The 5,476-nt window shown below is 42.7% G+C and overlaps 1 pseudogene; it reads left to right on the plus strand.

Moving 5' to 3' along the window:
- LOC103269399 overlaps positions 1 to 5,476 on the plus strand; it is a 22,851-nt pseudogene that overhangs the window by 16,997 nt on the left and 378 nt on the right.

The following is a 5,476-nucleotide window of genomic DNA, read 5'->3' on the forward strand; positions in this document are numbered from 1 at the left end:
CAATCCACTCACCTCAGCCTCCCAAAGGCGCGGGATTACAGGTTGAGCCACCGAGTCCGGCTTAAAGAGAATCTTAAAAGATCCTTGATTTCAACAGAAGTGAACAGCGTGGCAAAAGGTTAGAGGTGGAAAAGCATAGTGAAAATTGAGGCTATGGCAAGCTATGTCATGTAGGAATGTAAGATGTTGGGTTGGAACTGGAGTCATACAGGAGATAAGGATGCAAACAAATGGTGCAAGGTCTTAATGCTATGCTAAATTTCTGAATCACAAGTATATGAATGCTCTCTGATCAAATTTTTCATGTCAGTGGTGTGGCAAATAGATTGACAGTGCAGAGGCAAGAGCATAATTAGGAAGCTGTTAGAACACAAAAGAGACAAGGAAAACGATAATGGGATGAAAAAGGCAAATGTCTGACATTTTCCCCCCAAAATCCAGGAATTTCACTGTCTATTCCAGACTAGAGAATTAAGCAAGGTTTTTGGGGATGTGTGAAAGATTCTGATATAAACATGATGTTAGGGATACACCTATTTAGGTGGGCACCGCTAGTGGGAAGGAAGACAAGTCCTGAAGAAGAAGGCATGAGACAACAGGCACCCTAAAACAGGTTTACCACATATGTCCAGTGGTATGCTGGTAATATGTACAGGTTTACCACATATGTCCAGTGGTATGCTGGTAATGTTTAACAATTGGCTCTGTGGGGGGAATTATGCATGTATGTGTACATAATTTATTATAAATTTCACTAATATAAAGAATGGATAGCATACAATTTATGAATGATTATAAAATATACATACTGTTTGATATAAATTCCATATAGCCAATTAATTCTCATAGAATGATTTCATTGATTTTTGCCAAACTTATATCTGTAGCCAGTCTATGGTTGCAACTAAAGAACAAGTGTGGTTACTTAGAGTCAAAAAATATATATATAGTAAAATGTAATAAAATATTTAGAGAGTGATGAGTTTTGTTATTTTTTATTTATTTATTTATTTATTTTGAGTTGGAGTCTCACTCTGTCGCCCAGACTGGAGTGCAGTGGCCGCTCCCAGCCACTGCAGCCTCAACCCACTGGGCTCCGGCAATCCTTCCGCCTCAGCCTTCCAAGTAGCCAGAATTACAGGCATGCACTACCACGCCCAGCTGCGAGTTTTGTTATCTTTATTACTATTTGTTATCTTTGTTTTCAATAGACTTGTTTAACTGTAAGTTTGCAAATTTTATTTATTTAGTTATTTTTTGAGTTGGAGTCTTAATCTGTCCCCAAGGCTGGAGTGCAGTGGCATACTCATTGCCATTGCAGCCTCGACCTGCTGGGCTTAGGTGATCCTTCTGCCTCAGCCTTCTAAGTAGCTGGAACTACAGGCACTGCGCTACCACACCCTGTTGATTTTTTGATTTATTGTAGAGACAGGGTCTCACCAAGTTGCCCAGGCTGGTCTAGAATCCCTGGGCTCTCACCTCCTCCTCCCAAAATGTTGAAATTACAAGTCTGAGCCACTGCACCTGGCTAATTCTAGCATTAAATGAACGGAAGCAAAGAAGTTAGGATAGTGCTTGATGCATAGTAAGCACTACATAAGTGACAGGCAGAATTTTTATTACACTAATCTTATTCATTATTTATCTTTTTAAAAATAATCATATATATATTTTTTTGAGATGAGGTCTTATTATGTTGCCCAGGCTGTTCTCAAACTCCTGGGCTCAAGTGATCCTCTTGCCTCAGCCTCCCAAAGTGGTAGGATTACAGGTATAAGCCATCACACCCAGTCAAGATCATTTATATAATTTTTTTAAACCTATATTAAAATTGTAACTGGTATTTTATCCATCTCTGAGGAAATAATGATCAATAACCATCCACCTTTTCTTCTTTTTTTTTTTTTGAGTTGGAGTCTCACTCTGTCACCCAGACTGGAGTGCAGTGGCATGCTCCCGGCCACCACATCCTTGACCTGCTAGGCTCCGGCGATCCTTCCACCTCAGCCTTCCAAGTAGCCGGAACTACAGGCGTGTGCTACTCCGCCCAGCTGATTTTTTATTTATTGTAGAGACAAGGTCTTGCCAAGTTGCCCGGGCAGGTCTTGAACCCGCAGGCTCAGGCAATCCATGCGCCTTGGCCTCCCAAAGTGCTGGGATTACAGGCTGAGCCACCGAGCCCGGCCCACCTTTTCTTCTTTCTTTCTTTCTATCTTTCTTTCTTTCTCTCTTTCATAGAGATAGGGTCTCACTTTGTTTTCCAAACTAATCTCGAACTCCTGGACTCAAGAAATGCTCCTACCTTGGTCTCCCAAAATGCTGGGATTACAGGTGTGAGCCATTGCACCTAGCCCATCTTTTCTAAGATATCTTTTTCACACCTCTTCACATGTGTGACTTATGTGTTGTTCCTTATTATGTCTCTGTAACAGAATCATATTCTCTGTGGCTACTTAAAAAGTGATTTACAACTGACTCTAATGTCTGCCAAGTGAGAGGGGAACAGATATTTCAATATTATCCCCTAACTTATGTGGTAGTGCTGAGCTCAGGGAAATATGCAACAGTGGTTCTCTCACGAGACAAAGAGGTGTTGATATATATATGCTCATGGGAGCAAAAGTTAAAAATAAATAGAATGAAGATAAAGGCCTGGACTATAGTCCTGCTAACTGTTTGTTCACCTGCTTGTCTCCCCAACTAGACTTTGAGTTATTTGAGGGCAGGGACTATGTCCAATCCATTATTGGGCCTCCAATGCTTCTCCTGTCTTCTGGCAAACAACCAATCTAGTTTTAGATTCAACAACAGTATTTCTTTTTATAAGGCACTACAGAACTTTTCAAGGGCTCATGACAGTGAGCCTGTGGAAAAAAATATTTTTAAAAAAACTGAAATAAAAATAAGAAACTTTGTCCATAAATTCTAGCACTGTGTAAATATGATGTCAAATGTATTATTTATAAAAATGTCATTCGGTGTGAAAATAATTTGTGGGCTACATTTTCTCACTTAGCAAAAATTCCAGAGTACCTCTGATTTCTGGTAAATTTAGCCAATCATAAATTAAATGAGTTCCTGGAAGCACAACCATTTCAAAACCAAAATTATGACAGTCTTTTCAAAAATTTTATAACTAAAAGAGTGTATTTAATATGAATTCTGAGTGCATTTAAAGAAGACAGTGGCCAGGTGTGGTGGTTCACTCCTGTAATCCCAGCACTTTGGGAGGGAGAGGTGAGAAGACTGCCTGAGCCCATGGGTTCAAGACCAGCCTGGGAAATTTGGTGAGACCTCATCTCTACAATAAATAAAAAAATTAGCCGGGCATGGTGGCGCATGCCTATAGTTCCAGCTACTTGGAAGACTGAGGCGGAAGGATCACCTGAGCTCAGCGGGTTGAGGCTGCAGTGGCCGTGAGCGTGCCATTGCACTCTAGCCTGGGCCACAGAGTAAGACTCCAACTCAAAAAATAAAGAAAGACAAATCAAGAAGACAGTTATTTTATAGAATAGGGACTCCAGAATAAGAGTGCTCAGACTCAGATGGATTTATTGTTACTGTTATTTTTAGCCGGAGTCTCTCTCTGTCACCCAGGCTGGAGTGCTATCACAACTCACCAGAGCCTTGGACTCCTGCCTATCTTTCCACCTCTGCCTCCCTGGTGGCTGGGACTACAGGCACACCACTACACCTGGCTAAATTTTTAAATTTTTTTGTAGAGATAAGGTCTCCCTATGTTGTCTAGGCTGGTCTGGAACTCCTGGGCTCAAGCAATGCTCCTGCCACAGCCTCCCAAAGTGTTTGGGATTTTAGGCATGAGCCACTGCACCCACCCATAGTCACACTGATTTAATTCAGTTCTACCTACCCTCAAGAATCATTTTTGGGTCAGGTTTGGTGGCTCAGCTTGTAATCCCAGCACTTTGGGAAGCCAAGGCAAGTGGATTGTCTGAGCTCGCGGGTTCAAGACCAGCCCGGGCAACTTGGTAAGACCTCGTCTCTACAACAAATCAAAAATTAGCCAGGTGTGGTAGTGCTCGCCTGTAGTTCGGCTACTTGGAAGGCTGAGGCGGAAGACTTGTCAGAGTCTCCAGCAGGTTGACGCTAGGTTGACCGTGAGCGTACCACTGCACTCCAGCCTGGGCGACAGAGAGACTCCAACTCAAAAAAAAAGAATCCTTTTTTTTGGTGCTTATCTAAATGAACCATTCACTCTCTTCTGGATCCTCTTGAATCCTTGGGGCCATGGAGTGGAGTGGGCTCAGGACTCATCTGTTTACTTGTCTTTCCACAGTTGGACTCTGATTCCATCAAGAACAAGCCAGGTTTCAGTTTCCCTAGTGCTTACTGTAGGGTCTGGTGCACATATAGACACACACAAAATTAGTAAATGATGAATAAAAAGAAAGGGAGTCAAGATCCTCTTCTTGTCTTCTAGTTGAATGTATGTCTATCAGGAGCACACTCATCTTTCTTGTTTTCTTCTTTTGCATATATTGTTTGAACTGTGTGTTCATTCAACCAAGAAGAGAGCATACTCTACCTTAGGCAACGTGCCAGGCCTTGCACAGAAGAGGGACAGATGATTCAGCCTGATTAGGCTGTGACAGAGAAAAGCTTGGGGTTTGAGAGCACTGAGGAGGAGGAGACTGGCCCAGACTGGAGGCTTCCCAGGGAAATGAAGCTAAGTCCAGGAAGGACATTTGGGGAATAATGATTAGAGGTAAAAGGCTAAGAGTGGGGAGAAGTGAGACCCCAGCCCGAGAGAACAGTCTCCTAGATAACAAAAAATATCTTAGCGAACTTAGAGTTTAGAATTGGTGAAGGAGGGGACAATGCTGCTAATGAGATTAGAGAGAGATTTTGTAAACCATTTAGGATTGTCTTAAAGGCAGTGTTGGGAGGCCATTGAAGGTTTTAAACAGGACAGTGATATGATCAGATTTACATTTTAAAAAGATGACTGTCAACTGTGCAAAATAGTGGATGGGTTAGAGGCAGTGATGAATTCAGGGAAAACAGTTGAAAGTCTATTGCAGAAATCTGGGTGAGAGATGATGGTATCTTGGACTATGGTGGGTGGAAAGGAATGAAACACTAAGACACACAACTAGAAGAATCTCTCTGGCTGTGATGTAGAAGAATAAGGACGTGATTAGAGAGGTAAGGGAGGGTTCATTAATGAACTTGGGCTTTATTCTGAAGGGATAAAGGGAAAGCCATTTAACATTTTAACCACGGGACTGATCCATTCCGATATGGGTTTATAAATAGTTCACTTGGCAGAGGAGGGTGAGACGACCGTCACTACTGTGCATAGGTAAGAGCTTAGAGGAGTGGGAGCAGTGGATGTGGGGCGCGGGAGGCCGGAGCTAGGTTTACGACTCAGGTACGGAGCCAAGCTGTCAGAGACACAAGCAGACCCAGACAGACGCAGCCGCGGAACAGCTGCCGGAGGGGGGAGGGGCCCAGC

Source organism: Carlito syrichta, unplaced genomic scaffold (genome assembly GCF_000164805.1).
Source record: "Carlito syrichta isolate Samal-C Ts95f unplaced genomic scaffold, Tarsius_syrichta-2.0.1 Scaffold309206, whole genome shotgun sequence".
Lineage (NCBI taxonomy): Eukaryota > Metazoa > Chordata > Mammalia > Primates > Tarsiidae > Carlito > Carlito syrichta.